Source organism: Ursus maritimus, unplaced genomic scaffold (assembly GCF_017311325.1).
Source record: "Ursus maritimus isolate PB19 unplaced genomic scaffold, ASM1731132v1 scaffold_10, whole genome shotgun sequence".
NCBI classification, from domain to species: domain Eukaryota; kingdom Metazoa; phylum Chordata; class Mammalia; order Carnivora; family Ursidae; genus Ursus; species Ursus maritimus.
Genome location: NW_024423344.1, coordinates 61,674,308 through 61,692,960, shown reverse-complemented (window position 1 = coordinate 61,692,960; position 18,653 = coordinate 61,674,308). Strand labels below are relative to the sequence as shown.

At 37.8% G+C, this 18,653-nt stretch overlaps 1 protein-coding gene across 1 annotated transcript in view; it reads right to left on the bottom strand.

The window, feature by feature from the left end:
• Positions 1 to 18,653, bottom strand: part of GPC5 (glypican 5) — a 644,069-nt gene that overhangs the window by 318,948 nt on the left and 306,468 nt on the right. The gene's annotated exons all lie outside the window — the stretch shown is intronic.

The following is an 18,653-nucleotide window of genomic DNA, read 5'->3' as shown; positions in this document are numbered from 1 at the left end:
TTCAATGGTAAGAGCTGTGAACATTAAAGAAAAAGGGAATTTGAACCTAGAGAAATTCCCCACTGTGTAAAATGCCATTACGAGAAGTTACTTAAAATAATGAAAATGTCCTTTATATGTGGTCCCTCAAAAATGCATATGTTGAGACAAGGCCTTCAAAAGTTAAATAGATTTAAATGAGGTCATATGGATAGAGCCTAATTCGAGAAGACTGGTGTCCTAATAATAAGAAGAGATGGTAGGGGTGCATGCACACAGAGGAGAGGCCATGTGAGGACACAGGGGGAAGGTAGCCATCTGCAAGCCAAAGACAGAAACCTCCCGAGAAACCAAACCTGCCAACATCTTGATCTTGGACTTCAAGCTTCCAGAACTGTGAGAAAATTGATGTCTGTTATTTAAGCCACCTGGTCTGTGGTATTTTGTTATGGCAGCCCTAGCAAACTAATACAAAAATGAAAGCATTTGAAATAGAGTAATGGTCTTCATTTTTGCAGTATGATGAGTACTAAAGAGAGAGTGAGAAACTAAGAGTAGAGCCCCAAAGATGAACATTAAGAGAGTTTTGTGTGTGTGTGTGTCTGTCTGAATATACAAGAGACTTGAAAATATTTGTGTATGAAAGGGAAGGACATAGGAAGGGGTTGTCCTTCATCAGCTTGTTCCCGAATATCCCAATTCTCTACATTCCAGGCACAAAGCCACTCTGACTAGCTTTAGTATGTGACTTACTCTAGGTTCTAGTGAATGTACACAGGAGTAAGGTATGTTCCCTCCAAGCTTAAGCTTTAAGAACCAGTGTGGTTTTGTCAGCTTCTGTTTGCCTCTCCCCTGATGACTGGCAATGTGTCACAGGGAGGCTGCCTGGTCACTCTAAGGCTTAAAACTAGGGCAAGTTGAGCAGCGCCCCCTCCTGGTCTAAAATGTGAACAGGCTAAAATGTGAAGAAAAATGCTTTGAACCAATGTTAGGTTGGGGTTGTTTGGTACCATATCATAATTCAGTCTTTCTTAACTGATAAAAAGATAAAAAAAGAAAATTAAAAATTGATATATCACCAATTCTGAAGAGAGAGTAAGAATTACTGAAAAGAGAGTGATTAACTTTGGAGCAAATTCTCTAAGACTAAAATGACTGAAGAAAGTCTGTGAAAGTTAAGATAAAGTTTTGGTTTGTGAAGACAGAAATTTGAGGGGAGATCCTGCTTCAGAACTTTGTAGTCTTTGTGTGGAGGTTTTTAGGTCACAGGAATTAAGAGTAGTGTTTGTTGCAAGAAGCGGTTGCATTGGAGGGCCAAGGGATCTACACTGGATATAGAAAAAAATTGAATTAGGAAATGAAGGAGATAAACCACCAGTAGCTATCATGAGGTAAAAAAAAAATTTATCTACTGCCACAGAGCCAATCAATGTCGGTCCTATTACAAGAATCCATACTTCAGTGCCCAGGTCAATGCTTGGCCTACTACACGCCATCATGCCTCCTTTTCAAGTTTTACATGAAATGTCTCAATGAATAAAATATTATATTCTTTGGATGATTCAAAATTCAACTTGCTGGAAGGGTGACTATATCCATGCAATTACTTTTCTATAGTTGTGAGAGTCTTTCCAGTTAAAACTAAGAGCATAATAAGTGTAGGGAGATGGTAAAAGTTCCAGCTAATTATCCTTGAGGAGCTATGTTACATATGTCAGTTGTTCACCTTAGTCTTCAGACATCTTACTTAGTCTTGACAGTAACAGATAATATTTTTTAAATATTTAAAATATTTTTACAAACAGAAAAACGTTCTTTGTCAGAATATTTATTCAAAGCCTATATGTCAAGGCCATACACAAATTAATACTTCCTCGTTTGGGCCTGCAACAGTTTAACAAATGATATCCCTGTCTAGTTTTGCCCTCCTGTCTTCCTTTCACTGCATGTCCCTTTTTTTTTTTTTAAAGATTTTATTTATTTATTTGACAGAGAGAGAGATAGCCAACGAGAGAGGGAACACAAGCAGGGGGAGTGAGAGAAGAGGAAGCAGGCTCCCAGCGAAGGAGCCTGATGCGGGGCTCGATCCCAGAATGCCCGGATCATGCCCAGAGCCGAAGGCAGACGCTTAACAACTGAGCCACCCAGGCGCCCCTGCATGTCCCATGTTGTAACCGGAATTGGCTTTAGAAATGAGCCCAACATTTCACCATTTTAAAACCCTAACGATTCAGATAAAATGTCTTACCATCGCACATAATCTCTCCACTCTCCACCCCTTAGTCTCCTATGACAGGCCCTCTTCCCTCCACTCACACACCCCAGCCAAAACTGCACACTTATACTCACATAGCAGAAGAGATTTCCATATTTACGGGATAAGATTCTGAGTTTAGCACATGCAGTTTCCTCTACCCCTACATGGCCTTTTCCACCATCACTCTCCCAAACTTCTGCCCGTCCTTCAAGATCCAGCTTAAAGCTTATCTGCCTTCTACGTCCTCGTCTGACCAGCGTGTGCGGTTTTGTTGCTCCTCCTTGTTTCTCACACAACACTTGGCATCTGTTTTGCAGCCCTGGCTAGCTGATATCATAATCCTTGTGTTTGCATGTCTGCCTCACTGGTTACAGGGCCTGTTTAATAAAGGCAAGAGCCATGTCTTCTTTAAATCCCCAGGGTTTGGGTCACAGTTTGGTACCCAACAGGCCCTCCACAAATCCCCCCTGGAATTCGTCCCCCATGCGGTCTTAGTTTTTAATCGTGCCAGAATTAGAAGTTTCTAAAAGAAAGGCATTTTTAAAATGATAACAATAATTGAAATTCCTTGAAGGATACAGTTGACTTGGGACCCTTGAAATTAGAGGACTCATTCCTAGATTGTGGAGAAACAGACCTTCCTCACGTGCTGCATTAGAAAGTGAAGAACTCAAAGGAGCAGGACCACAAGCTGTACCAGACAGACAGGCTCAAGTTAGAGTCCATATATAAGTGCTGCTGAAATTAATACGTGGGGACACAATAATATTTAGTCACTCTGCTCTGTAAGATGGTTATCATAATTAATACCTCACAGACTGTTACAAAAACAGTTAGAGCCTGAGACCATCTGTTCTGGTGACTCTCTGTCCTAACTGCACACTGTCATCGCCATGGAAACATTTAAACTATACACCTAGAATTCTCCCTCATTCCGATGTATTGGTCTGGAGTGGGACCTGGGCATACGAGCGTTTCTGAAAGCTTCCTATAAGATCCACATGTGTGGCCAGGGTTGAGGACCCGTGATTTAGTCTAATTCTCTTCTTTTGAAACTAAGGAAAAACCAAAATCAGAGAAGGTAAGAACATGTGAAAAGCAAGGGAGTTATTTAGGCAGGAATTTATTCGTAGCCAGCCTTGACATCTTTGTTTCACTAATTAACTAACTAAATAATTCATTAATAAACATGCCATCTTAGCCATGTCAGGCTGATACTGAATAGCTGATATATCAAAAGCTGAATGAATCTTTATATAGAAGAACATTTCCATCTGTTTAAAAAATTTTATGGAAATTATCATCTGTTAAAAGAACACGATTAGTAGATTGTTAGGCCAGAAAACACGTATATCACTTCTTTCTGCCAAAATCTACGCTTAGAAGGCAGTATGTTTAAACAGGATTTCTCTGTGTATTTCTACCAGTCTGAAAGGTCTGGTACAGGACGCAGGGAGCAGGGCAAATTCTGCTCCCTGGCTAATGAGCAGCTTTGTCCACTGTGCTCGCACCCTAAAGAGGAAAAAGGCTGTAGCACAATTGATCATTCATAGCTTGCAGCCTTGTTTGCCCTGAGCTTCCTAAAGGCAAGGGAGAAACATGGACCAGCATAGTTATTGCTTCATTGTTTCCCATGCCCTTGGGGCCAGCAGTGCCAGAAAGGGCTCCTGATGCATCGCGTGGTAAAAAAAAAAAAAAAAAAAGGAAAGGAAAGGAAAGGAAAGGAAAGGAAAGGAAAGGAAAGGAAAGGAAAGGAAAGGAAAGGAAAGGCAACTCACCCTGAAGTGTCATTTATAGTTTGGCTGACATAGGAATGCCCAGTTACTACTATCCCACTGAGCAATGCTCCTGATTGGTTGGACCACTGTAATTGACTTTAGTCATTTTTAATGATAAAAATAACATAGCTTTTCATAAACAGTGCAATAAATAAAAGACACACGAAGAACAAGTTAGTATCTGTGCCTCCACAGTGTGTCCCCCCCTCCTTTCTGAGGAAACCCACGGTAGCTGCCTGGTGTGCTTTCTTCAGTTCCTCTCTGTGCACCCTAACAGTAACCAAACACTGACGGACAGAGACAAAGAGAGACGTAGTAGCAATTTGTTTTAACAAAACTGGAACCAAGCTAGGTACACGTATGTTCACTTGGCTTTTCCCACTTGACAATATATCATGAACCCATTTCAGAGGACTAAATCTCGGTCTTACTTTTTTTGATATAGCTGTATAATATTCCATAATCTGAATACAGCAACTGCACCGTAATCTATCAAAATAGTCCATTAACTAATTTACATTTTAATTAATAAGGCTGATATGTTCCTCACACGTCTGGCTTAAAGAGTGGCAACCACATGTTTCAACTTTGCTGATCTCCTAGGGAGTTGTTTTCACTTAAGCATATGGCCCTGATTTTACATTTGATTTTGCATTTCATTTCATTAGATGTCGCTGAACACAGAGCTATATTCAACAGGCACGCCTCTAGATCTTATATCTTTATCTAGCAGGAATTTGTTTCAATTTTAAAACATTCACAAACTGTCACTTTCTCTCCTTTTTTCCCATTGAACACAATGTGAAAGAGATGATTTCTAATTTTGACCAAAACTAATTATCTGGAAAAGTATTGGAGAAGAATCTTATTTTCAAATGGAACTTTTCTCTGAGGAATGTTTCAGACTACACGCTCCTTTATTTAATGACACGTATTGATTTTTTTTTTTTACCTCTAAAGTCAGTCCACAAATAATACAGAACCCAAATTAAAAGCAGTGCCTCCCATGCTGTTTGAAAATAATCTGTCGAACAAAGGTCAAATGTGCAGTTTGCTAGTTAATGGCCTGAGGCAAAGTTAAAGTTAATGTGGCACTAATGAGCAGGCTCAACCCTGTAGAGATGTCTGACCACAGTTGTCAAACAGTAGACATTTAAAATGTCAGTCTTCCGCTCAGCAGAGGAAATCTATAATTACACGTTTCCAGACAACTATTTTCTCTTGCATTTCTGAATCTGTATTTAATAAGCTTATTTTATTCTCAACTAAGTCATTCTATTGGACAAAATATTTTTATAATCTTCGAAATAGAAAAATATTTAGATTACTGTGCTACAGCAATAACAGTTCTTGCTGTTAAATGCTTGGAAGTAATTAAATTTATACAGTCAGATTGGCTAGAGGGAGGACTGAAATCTAGTTTCCTGGCCCCTTTCCACAGACTTGGCGACACATGGAGAGATGGGTGGAAAGGGTGAATATGAATCGGAGAAACGGTGGCACCATTCATCACAAATACAGATGCGCTACAAGCACATTGCACTTGTATTTGCTTAAAAACAACCAAAAAAAAAAAAACACCTAATTTTCCTAAAAGAGTAACTCATACAGTGTGCTCTCTGAACCCCTCTTGAACCCGCTGTTCATTATAGAGGCTCTGACTGAAGGATCCACACCATTCTCAGGAGAGAAGGATTTTTTTTTTTCCTAACTAAATGATTCCAGGGTTTTTTTTTTCCCCTCATAGGAAGTCCTCTTGTTCACACGACATGATTTCCCTTCCTTAGAAGATTTACTGTGCTTTCCCAACAAATGGAAGGGGTTAAGATGGGCAGTAGGTTGGGGGGAGTACCAAGGGAAGAAATGGGAAGAAGAAATGGAAAGGAGCTCTGGAAATAAGCTAATATCCTCAGATACTCTCTGCAAAGGATTCTTTTTGACATGTGCTCTATGTTTAACACTCTGTGGTGGTGATTTTACACTAGTTCTGAGCTGGACGTTCATAGCCATCTATGCAATTAGTATAGACACTTCTATTTCTCACTTTTCAGTAATGCTCCAAACCCAACACACTGCCATATAATGTCCCAGTAAAAAAGCACCCTTTCTGAAAGCATCCGCCTTTAAAAAGAGTGATTTAAACCTGATGTCAAAACTAGGTCTTCAAAACTCTCCTCTCATTTTCCCATACTGTAAAAATGTACCTCAAAAAGCACTGACTGTTCTCCATTAAAAAGGACTTTAAACAAAGATCTTAACTCATTTATAAAAATAAACACAAGACCACAGGTCTAATATTTAAACACATTTGAGCATCCAGCCCAAAAGAGATGAGACATCATTTCTCCTACCTCATGATTTTTGTTCATTTTAATAAAAATATGCAATTATTTGTTCAGTTCTACTGGTTTCAGAAAGCATGCTATTGCTTTTTCAACAGAAGAGAAACATCTAGGACATGATTAGGTCAAGACCAATAAGTTCAAATCAAAAGATGTTTGCAAATCTAACGATTCTAGTATACTTTCTTAATACTAAGAATCATTATTGAGTATAATACCTTGAGATTCAGCATTTTAGGTCACTGTTGAATGTTACTCTTTTGCAGTAAAATATTTTCTATGGTTACTAACATTTTAACTATAAACTCCATGACTTAGAGAATATGAGAACATATTCTGACAACATTTTCCTCTCTCAGCATGAGCAGAAAACTAATAAAAAAACCTTTCCCTTTAATAGTCTGCCAATAAATGGGCTTCTTCCTCATTCCTTCTTCTGGGTTTTTATTTTATTTTTTTTTTCATTTTGTGATTTTAATCCTATACTCCTGGTCACTGCTATCCACCAACTTATCTGATTGACAGACAATATACTTCTGGTACAAATTGTTCTTGCTTACATCTTCAGTTACCATATGTCTCTCAGTGCAGATACTTGCGTTCCTGAACTCTGATGGGCTTTAGGGTCAGAAAATCTAAAATTAAAAGGGTTCAGAGAAAATGAATTATTTTTGTCTTCAATTTTATTCCTCTTATTCTGGTAATTCTCATTTTTTCTAGAAAGAAATTGCTCTTGAATGTTACATGTAACCCAGGTTTTAGTTTGGGTGGCACAGAATATTACTGACCAAAGCTGAGTGATGTATAAAATTACCGTTGCTCAAGTATGACACCTAAAATATTGTTCATGTGATGGGAATTATAATCATACTTCCTTCCCTCACGACCATTCATACAGCTGTTTGTTTATATAAGGCTTAGCTTACATTGGAAAATGTAGACAAAGCAGATACAATGAAGATTATAAATCCTTTGAGTTTACTTAATTTGTGGGACTCCAAAGTCACAGTGTGCATGTCTAATGGGATTCTTGCTGAAGACAGTGAAACCGACACAGCCAAGGAAGCACCTTAGACCTGCTGATCTTCAAAGTCATCAAACAGAATGAAGCATATTTTTGAGAAGAAACCTGGATCTGAAAGTCTATAGTAGGGACCCAAATAAAAAAGAATCATCCTGAAACAACCTTTGAACTTTCATTCAGTTGCACTTCCAAGTAAAAGTTTCCACATACAGCCCTGGAGATCATGATATGTCCTGGAAATGGTTGATACACATTCATGTCTGGGAGTGCAGATGGAAAACAAAAACAAAAACAAAACAAAATAAAGAAAAAAACAGTGTCTCCATCAAATGATATAATCCACCCCAGAAACACATTTCTCCTATTTTGAGGAACCTGTCATTTCCCTTAAACATGCAATGGGATAAAAATATAGATATCCTGTTCCCCGTTTTCCCATATTATTTACGTGCATCATTTAGACTCTTAGAATGCCATTAACAGATTTAAACTGATGGAACTGGTTTTTGCTGTGCAAAACCAAGTGGAAGAAAGTGCATGGTACTCTTGCTAGAGACTGAGCACCGCAATGCTTCTACATACAATTACATGGGCTACTCTAGTAAAAGAAATAAGCCTCACTTATCATCCTGATTTAGGCTGCACAGATTCTGCTAAAAATTCTGAAATCGTTTTCATACACTCCTACAAAAATCATCAATTTCAGTATTACATGACTTTAAATCGTTCTTACCTCTCCAAAAATTGAGTGGAAAAAAAAAAAAAGGAAGCTGAATTGGAAGGGTTTTTTTTTTTTTTTTAACTCTGCCTATGTTTACCGACTTTCCAGATGAAAAAGGATAGAAGATTCACTTTTTTGTAAGGAAAAAAAAAAAAAGAAAACATATTCTCAGGTATATTAGCCAGGGAGAATTTCACTCACAGTTTGGTTTTCTTAGTTGGGGGATATGTTGAGCCATATCAATGGGATAACCCTACAGTCACAATTCTAAACGCTACTGAAAAGCTTCTAGCTCATTTGGCAAAGCTGCTACTGGGAAATGGGTTTTTGGAGAATCCGTTTGGAAAAAAATGGTTGAATTGGAAGGTCATTCTTCCTATGGCTAAGAAAAAATATGTGTATTTTTTTATTCTTCTTGTAGTGAGAAATTTGAGGAGACTTATTTCTACTCACACTGTCTTAATGTTGAGAGCCTCAATATTACCGATGTTGCAAATTAACTTGAGGACCAAAGCATTGTGGGCCATCAGTGTAACTTTCAAGAGCTTAGAATAAATCTCACACTCCTTGATATAAAACTACCGTCATCTGAGCAAACAAGTTACAAGAGTTCTAACTGCAGCCAGTGATGGCTACACAAATCTGCTTTCTATAATTTTCAAGACTTGCTGCCATCTCGACAAAGAGAGTATCTGTTAGATACCAAACGTGTACACATAGCCACGTCCAAGACCAACCACAGTTTCCACTTCTAGTCCATACCTTTCAGTACAAATACTGCTCAATGTTAGCTTAATCATTCCTTGTTTGGATTTTGTTTCAGGTATGTCATGAAATAGTCACTAATTCTCCATGAACATCTAGAAAGTAAGAGCAAATCTCATTTTTCAAGGCCTTATTTTTAATATAAGTTTTAGCTGGAGCAAACTGCTTTTCAATATAACAAAATTTTGCCTGTATTTGTTTATGAACTTTCTTTTTCTGGGAAGTTTTTATCAGATTCTCAGTGGGATACGTGACCCGCAAAGGTTAAGCACCACTAGCCTAAACTTTTGCCATATGTTTGTTCTGCCTTCTGGCATTCCTTCTTCCTGTGTGCCTGGTTTTTGACCCCCTAGGGTCCTGCTTTTCATTATTCATGTAGGTCTTGACGCTGGTCTGCCTGGGAGCTCCCGTTTCCTCAGCCCTGCTCTGGCCTGGCCTCTTGCCCCCTACCCAAAGCCTTGCCTTGGCCTGCCCTGCCCTGCCCTGGGTGCCCTCGCTCCTAGCACTCACCAAGCACTGTTTTAAATTAACCAGAAATGTTCTCATTGAAGGGAACATGACTTTTATTTTAGTAAATTAAACTTACAGGTAATAAATAATAATGGCACCTCAAAGAAGTACTAACTTCCGTTTAGGAAATAGATTGGAAATTGCTTTCTCCAGTCCTATAAGTGATATTAAATTTTTCTCCGAGTTGACTTTTTCTTGACATACGGATATTTTCATCCACCGAGTTTATATACACACAATTCATCATTAAGCCCGGTATGTCAATACTGATTTGACCATATAAACACATACACCCAAACACACACATCAAGAATTTTTAAACATTAACTAATTTTGGTTTCACTAATAAAGTATTGGCTAAATAAGGTTTGACTATGCAGGTATAAATTCATGTACTTTAAACCAACTGATCCTATGCATATGAACCTATTCCAGCTATCTGGGCAATAATCCTAAATAATATCAAGTGTCCTTCATTCAGATTATGTTTAAAAGTTTCTCCTATGCTTAATTAATTATTTTAGTCACTTCACTGTGTTCTTTTGCAATGAAAAGGGTAAAATTTAATTAGCTTTCAAGGATAGACACATCCTGAAACAGAACGTGCCCTGACTCATTCCTTTCCTCCAACTAAGCAATTTCAAGTGTCCTTTTTAGTTCCCATTCTCAATAAATAAAATTGTGAATGTTCAAGTTGTGAAAGTCCTACTCAAATCAAGATTTAATAAACACATTAGAATAACATGGAGCGGCCTGATGATACAATATTCCATTAAGTTCTGAAGAGACAATTGAGAAAAACAAAAACTCATAAAACAATTTAAATTATACTTTGTCTCAAACATTAAAAAATCCAGTGTTTCCAAAAATTCTCCTCTCCCCACCTTCACATCAAAATCCTCTGCTATATCAAAAATATTTTATTTTTACTAAGCATCTAGGACAGTCCCTATTACCCCAATGCACAGCCATGCATGCAGCCAATCCCCATAATTGGCACATTCTTAAATGGGAGGTTTGGCTAATTGGAATGCTTGCTGGAGAACAGATGGGGCACTGGTGTTGAGACTCTGTCTTAATTTACTGTCCTGGGGTTTTCCTAATTACCCGCTTAATTGGCACAGCCACACCACTTTGAAATAATAATGTACCGCTAATTATCACCGATTTAAGCTTGCTAATAGCTTATTCTTACCAGCTAACTTCAAGAAATCAAGCAGAGAGCAGGAACTGCCACAGGGAAATCACTCTGCCTGGGCTGGTTTAGACAGCTACAGAAGTGCAGTGTCCTTTACAGCTGTGCTGATTTGGTTTCTGCCCCCAAAGACAACATAGTGATGCTTTTCTGGATGCTTAAAGGAATAGTAGCTCTTCCTTGAGTTTCTCAACTTTTGGAGACCTCTGTAACTGGTATGTGTCAATAACTCAAAGTCTCAAATTAGCTGGCATTCTACATAAACAAAAAACGGGGATATTGAACAAGTGCAATCACGTCTCCAAAATAACATCAAAAGAATCCAATGCTATGGTTTCCCTTTCCTCTTTCCATGCTAAAAGACTGACATACTCTATACTTCAGGCCTAGCACAACCCTCAGAGTCAAGGACAGATATGGATGGCCTTCTTCAAATGTTAGAAATAGAGCGAGGAAAAGACAAGGTATTAAACACAAGGGTTCTCCTTTGAAATGAATACAAAGGAGGAAGGGGGAGAAAGAAAACGGACAAAGGGGTTCCGAACTTGGGAATTCATAGAGAAATATCTGTATTTAGGATCAGATACTATACTTCTGCCTTAGTTTGCATTTATTTTGCATCTGTTGTAGGTGCTTTTTCATACATCTCTGAGTCAAACTCCCTAGAAGCAGTTCGTGAGACAGGAATTTGGATGCAGACAATCCATCCCATTGAGGTAGTGCTCTTAAGAGACAGGTAGTGAGGGAAGTAGGATAGAGTGGGCAGGAAGGAGGTACGTCAGGATGTGGTCTCAGCTGCAGCCAGACTGCACACATGGACTGCGTCACACATCTGGACCCATCACACTGAGTAAGGGCAAGCATTCGATCCCCCGGTGTCCACTGGGCATTGCTTATGAGCCTCTGCCAAGGGGGTGAGGAAGGTGGGAGGTTAACCCCCTCTTTCAGGTGGATGAGATGGCGTGTAGTTCTCTTCCACATGGAACAGAACTGACCCGTGTAACCTGTAGGATACTGCAGAAATGACAGTGGGGACTTCAAGGCTAGGTCAGAAAAACACTGCAGCTTCTGCCTTTCTCTCTCAGATTATTTGCCCTGAGGAAAGCCAGCTACAGAGCTGTGAGAAAACTCAAGGAGAAGTCATTGTGACGAGAACGTGAGGCCTCTTGCCAGCAGCACTGTGACTGTGCCGTCTTGGAAGATGATATCTGGTCCTGCTCGAGCCTTCAGAGGATTGCAGCCTCACCTGACCTTGAGAGCCATCACCCTAACAGACCATAGCCAAAAAGAAACCTTGAGTCAAAACAAAACCCCACAGCCAAGCAGCTCCCAAATTCCCAACCCACAGAAAATTGCATAATAAATGGCTGTTGTTGCTTTAAGCTACTACAGTTTGGAATGACTTGTTAAGTAGCAATAGATAATGAATATAGATGGCTCCAATTTGTTGAGTGCAATTCCCCAGAGTAGAGGGCAGCTGTGTTTTACCAGCAACCAGGAGACAGCAGCCGGGAGACAGATAAAATGGCCAGGTAAAGGGACGTGAGCCCGGCCCCAGCAGGAGCCACCAGTGTAGCTAACTTTCCTATGAAACGTTTCCACTAAACCTCACATACGACTTACAATGCCATGTCATGAACTTAATTAGGGACATTTATATTTTTAAAAATGGTAGCTGGCAACAACCTAGAATTCTGGACCTAGTAACAATATTCTTCAAAAATGAAGATGTGTTCAAACAAAAGATGAATTTATCACCAGTAACAGGTAAGGAAAAATATACTAAGGCTAAATAAAGCAAAATGATTCTAGATGGACACACGGAACTTCAAAAAAAAACAAAAACAAAAAACAAAAGCACCAGAAAGAATAAGATAGGAGTTATTACAAGTAAATATTGACTATTTAAAAACAACAATAACAATAATATCTCGGAAGCTGTTTAAATGTTGTTAGAGGTAAGATATTGGTTAGGAATAGGGTAAGGGAAGATAGGAAAAGGGTAATGGAGTGAAACTTTCGAGGTTCTTATATTGTTCAATGAAGTGGTAAAAGTTCTAATTTAAAGCAGATAGTAAAAATTAAAAAGGCACATTGTGATCTCTATGGTAACCATTAGAATAATAAGGAAAGGCAAATACAAAAAGCCATGAAGGGGCACCTGGGTGGCTCAGCTGGTTAAGCATCTGACTTTAGCTCAGATCATGATCCCAGGGTCCTGAGCAGTGGGAGTCAGTTGTCCCTCTGCCCCTCGTCCAACTCATGCATGCTGGTGCAGCTCGCACACTCTCTCTCTCAAATAAATAAATAAAATCTTTAAAAAAAAAAAAAGCCATGGAGATTTTTTTAAAAATTAAATACCTGTTAAAGTCAAAAGAAGGGAAGAAAAGAGAACTAAAGAATAAAGAACATGGGGCATCTGGGGACTCAGTTGCTTAAGTGTCTGACTCTTGATTTCTGCTGGAGTCATAATCTCAGGGTTCTGAGATCAAGCCCCATGTCAAGCTTCCGGCTCAGCGAGGAGTCTGCTTGAGATTCTCTCCATCTCCCCTGGCCCCTGCCCCTGCTTGCTCACAGTGTTCTCTCTTTCTCTAAGTAAATAAATTTAAAAAAGTAATAATAAGAAGAATAAAGAACATGGGTTAAAAAGAAAAAAAAAAGAACAAGATGGTAGCTTTAAACTACTTCAGGATACTATATATCACTGGGACATCTAGCTGGCTCAGTCAGTAGAGCGTGGGGCTCTCGATCTCGAGGTTGTAAGTTTGAGTCCCACGTTGGGTGTAGAGATTACTTAAAAAAATACAATCTTTATTTTAATAAAGGACACTATATATTCCTATAAAAAACTGACTGGGGCACCTGAGTGGTTCAGTCAGCTGAGTACCCAACTCTTGATTTTAGTTCAGGTCATGATCTCTCCGGTCATGGGACTGAACCCCTTGTCAGGTTCCATGCTCACTGGGGAGCCTGCTTGACATTCTCTCTCTCCCACTCCCTCTGCCTCTCCTCCAACTCCTGTGCACGAGTGTGAACGTGTTCTCTATCTAAAATAAATTAATCTTTAAAAAAATTGACTAAACATCCCAACTGAAAAACAAAAAAGTAATCATCATTTAATAAATAGTGTTGGGGAACTTTAAAAAAAGCTAACCGGTCAAATTCTTTATAAGTCAACAATAGTTATTTTAACACAACCTCCAAAGAATTGCTTGAAAAATGGAAAACTATATAAATTAAATTGTTACAAACAACGGAAAATATTTTTTTAGGTCAGGGTGCCATAAATCTAATATAATTTTAAACAAAAAATTTGTATATTTAAACAACAAATTTTGGGGCACCTGGCTGGCTCAGTCAGAAAAGCATGAGACTCTTGATCTTGGTGTTGTGAGTTTGAGCCCCACATTGGGTGTAGAGATTACTAAACTAAATAGATAAATAAACTAACTTTAAATAACTATTTTTGAAATAAGATATACCATTAAAGAAACTGAGTCTAAAGATTTATTTAGTTAGTTTTAGAAGGAGAGAGAGAGAGAGAGCATGAGTGGGGGGCAGAGGGAGAGAGAATCCCAAGTAGACTCCCCACTGAGCACAGAGCACAACTCAGGGCTTGATCTCACAACCCTGAGATCATGACCTGAGGCAGACTCAAGAATCAGAGGCTTAATTGACCTCGCCACCCAGGCGCCCTATAAAGTAAATGATGCCAATATAATTTTAAAAGACTATGACTTATTTATATGTAAAAATGTATTTTAAATTGTTAAACATAGAACAGTGTTTATCTCCATTATCACTGGCAAAACAACTGATGCATTTTACAATTTCTATTTTTCAGCTACTAGAGCAATTATATTTATAGAAATCGGTGTGTTTTGTGTTGTTGTTCCATAGCTTTCCTTTAATAGTTTTAAATTGGTTTAAATTTACAGATAGTACTTTCTGGTATAAATATTCTCATGGGAATTGCCCAAGGTAAATAAAGAAAACCTAAGAAAACCTGCTGTGGATACACTGCTAATTTATAAAAACTAACTCAGAAGATGTTAAATTTTTGAACTTTACTTTTTTATGAATTGCACAAAATAGTGGTCAATGATTTTGTCATTGATTTGGATGGCCTGATGGGAAATTCATTTTTTCCTTATCTATTTTTTTATTTTACAATAAACTTTCATTTTGTTCTAATTAATGAGTTACAGCAGGAAGTCCCAAGTCAAAAACTCTTCAGCAAATTACATTTTATCTCTATCTGGATAATCACTATACTACACATCATAATGAAAAAGTGTGCATATGAAGTGGCAAAAAAAGGTTATTTAAAAATTGAGTATCATTAGCTCTCATGAAAATTTTGACTAAAGGAGTTTTAACTATGTTTTATTATAAAAATAGGATTTAAGAAAACACTTTTCACCTAAAGTTTAAAATAACAGTGTATATATGTATGTTTATTTATGTGTATGCCCAGACAAACATACACATATTTTCTGAGATACAGAGAGCTAAGCATACTCCACAATCCCTGGCATACTATCATAACTTTTGAAATCGAATTTTATTAATAAATACCCATTCTTAATATATTTAATATAAGTACTTTGCCATATGCTTTCCTTGAAAAATACATACTGATTTCTGTATCTTTGTTTTTAATTTATAAAAATGGTATTACACTCTCTTCATTCTGTTTAATACTTTTTTCTCTTTAATCACAATGATATATTTTGATGCATGAAAATACATTCTTTCCTTCTGAGACTCATAATGTTCCAAAGTAATATATTTTATTTTTCCATTTTTCTTGTAATGGGCATATAACTTGCCTCTAACTCTAAGACACCACAGATACTCAAGAATTCTCCTTGTGAATACGAGCAAGAGTTTCCTGGGCTACATCCTAAGAAAGCAGACAAGTGCATAGACCATACAAATTTTAGAAGGTACAGCAAGCTTCTTGCTAGAATGGTTCTACCAGTGAACCACAAGATTGTGCACATAGAAAATCCAATCAGATCAACAGACCAACCATTAGAATGGAGTTCAGAAAACTAGCCAGCTATAGTATTATAAACATATCTTTGTCTGACTCTGTCTATTCAATATCACCTCATTTGCTTGGCTGCTCTGTGCACACAGAGGTGGGCTTGGAGAACGTTTGGATTATCATAACCTGAGTCAGAGGGTGACTCCAATTATATCCTCTCCTCCTTTGTATGTGGTATCTGCGAGAGCAAATCAAAATACGTACTGCCACCTGCTATCTAACAATTTGGCAAATGCTTCTATCTCTTTACCAATTAGTAAGGATAATTAGGAATATTTCACTTTCAGCTAATAAGAACATCTTCACTGCTAGACCTCAGGGCAATTCTCCCACTCCATGACAGACAGAAGCCTTGATCATTTGGACATCCTACAGGACACCATGCTGATAATATTGATCACATCAACCTAGTTGCCTTAGTAGACATGTGCATGTCTCTGGTGGGGAAAAATATTGACATTTCAAGGCCCTGACAATTCAGCAGGGTTTCTAAAATGTCTAGTAGTCTGGATCTTATTGGGATATTCTAATGTAAAAGGCCAATTTCTGTCTTATGATAACCTAGCACTCAGGAAGAGACACAAAACTTTTTGGGTCCCTTTGCACATTAGAAAAAATATGACACACAATTGAGTATGTTGGTACAACCCATTTATAAAGTAGCACCAAGGAACTTTTGCATGAGAAAGAAAAGGCTGTAGGTTGGCAACTTGCAAACTGTTCTGATGTTCAGTCCAGATGACCCAGCTCATCCACTCAATGGTCCCTGAAGTACCAGTGGCAAATGAAGATGCTCTACAGAGATTCTGGAAAGTCCCATTAGAAGAATAATAATATAGACATCAGGGATTTTGGACTAAAGTCNTTCCTGCTTTTGCTAAACACTATTTTTGTTTGGTTGGTTGGTTGGGTTGGTGAGTTGGCAACTGGGATCTGATAGAAATTACACACCTGACCGTGAGCTAGCAAGTGACACTGCAACCTGAGATACCCATGATGATCTAACTGCTATTGATCTGCACACTATGAGATCAGGCCTATATAGAACCAATATATCACCAAGGGGAAGTGACCTATTGAAAGTCAGTCTCAAGTGGGTGGAAAAAACACAAGTAAGATGCATAGAAAGTATCTCAAGCTCACTCAGCACCTACTCTGCTACATTTCCCCAGCTATTTCGTTTGAAATGCATGACCTCATGGGGAATTACCAGTGATGAAGGATAAATAAAATTCAGGCCTAGTTTATGGATATGGAGAGATAAATAAAATTCAGGAGTAGCTTATGGATAGGTCTGCACAATATGTAAGTATTAAGCAGAAGTGCATGGCCATAGCAATTAAATTCCATTCAGGAGTGGCAATAAAAAAATGTGTAGAAATAAACTGCATAAGCAGGCTCATGTGTAACACCTCTGGTTGTTGACTTCGTGTGGTGTGAGACTGGCCTAGGATAGACCTGCTCTGGTTCATGGGCAATGACTAATGGTGGCTAGCTGATTAGGGACAGAGAAATGCATGAGTTTGCAAGATTGGTGACAAGGAGATCTATTCAGTGGCTGGACAGATACTTATAAAACTAGCTAATTCATATGAACCCTTCATTATTCCTGAGACATTTCACTTGTGTTGGGTTTTGTTTTGTCTTTTGAACAACTGAATGGCTCTGGTGGTGAAACAGACATGACCTTTAAGGACTTAAGATCTTCCTTAGCTAGATTTTATTATAAGAACCACTCTACTCTATACCTAGCCACTGTATGCTATAAGCTAGTCTAAGCACTTAATTTCTAAAATACAAGAAAAGACTGCTGATCACTATAGATGTTTAGAAAAAAAAAAAAGAACAGCTACTTTGCATGCAAACAAAGTGCTAATTCTTTTGAGCTGCAGCAAATAGCCAGCAATAGCCCAGATCTTTATTCCAAATTATAGTCTATCTGAGAAGAGAATGAGGCAATTAGGAGCACTGTCCCAAAAGGAAAGACAGATTTTACATTATAGAGAGTAAAGCAATGTAACATACTGAGTTTGCCATAAGGTATTATTAGAAATAACTACTTGAATTAAATGGATATAGAATTCTGAATATTAGGCTGGTGATGGGTAGTAAGGAGGGCACGTATTGCATGGTGCACTGGGTGTTATATGCAAGTAATGAATCATGGAACTTTACATCAAAAACTTGAGATGTACTGTATGGTGACTAACACAACATAATAAAAAATTTTTATAAAAATAAATAAATAAATAAAAGTTGTCTATATATATATATATATATATTTTTTTTTTTTTTTAAATTCTGAATTTCAACTCAATTCAAAAACACCCACTGAGAATCTAGTATTTGCCAGGACATACACTGGTCAATAGAACGCAAAAATAAATAAAATAATAGTTTACTTCAGTTTTAAGAGTTTTTCAGTTTGACTGTCAATTATCAAGCAAAGAGATATTAACGAAGGCTTTAATTTAACATGTGAAACAATGATGGGAATAATGGTAGAAATGTGAGTTATAGAAGCAAGCCACTCAATGCTTCTCATTTTGAATCAATAGATAGCCATTTTCAGCATTCCAGATAAAAGGTATAGAAACAACTTCTTATCCAACCATTTTCTAACAGATGCTTGGCATACAGTAATCCTGATTGCAACATTTATGCGAATACTCTGTGTTCATCACCCAATACAGTAGCTACATGTAGAATTAAGACTAAAATTAATTAAAATTAAAAATTCAATCCTCAGTCACACTAGCCATATTTTAAACTTTTTAAAAATTTTATTGAGGTAAGATCTACCCTCTTAAAATTTAAAGGATCCAATACGGTATTGTTGGTCACAGGGAGAAGGACATGAGGAGGTATTAATTAATGGGCATAAAGTTTCAGTGAAGCAAGATGAGTAAGTCCTAGAGATCTGCTGTACAACACGGTACACTAGCCATATTTTCAGTGCACAATGACCACGTACGCCTATTGCCTGCCATATTGTATTATAGCAAGTGTCTCTTATCACAGGAAGTTTT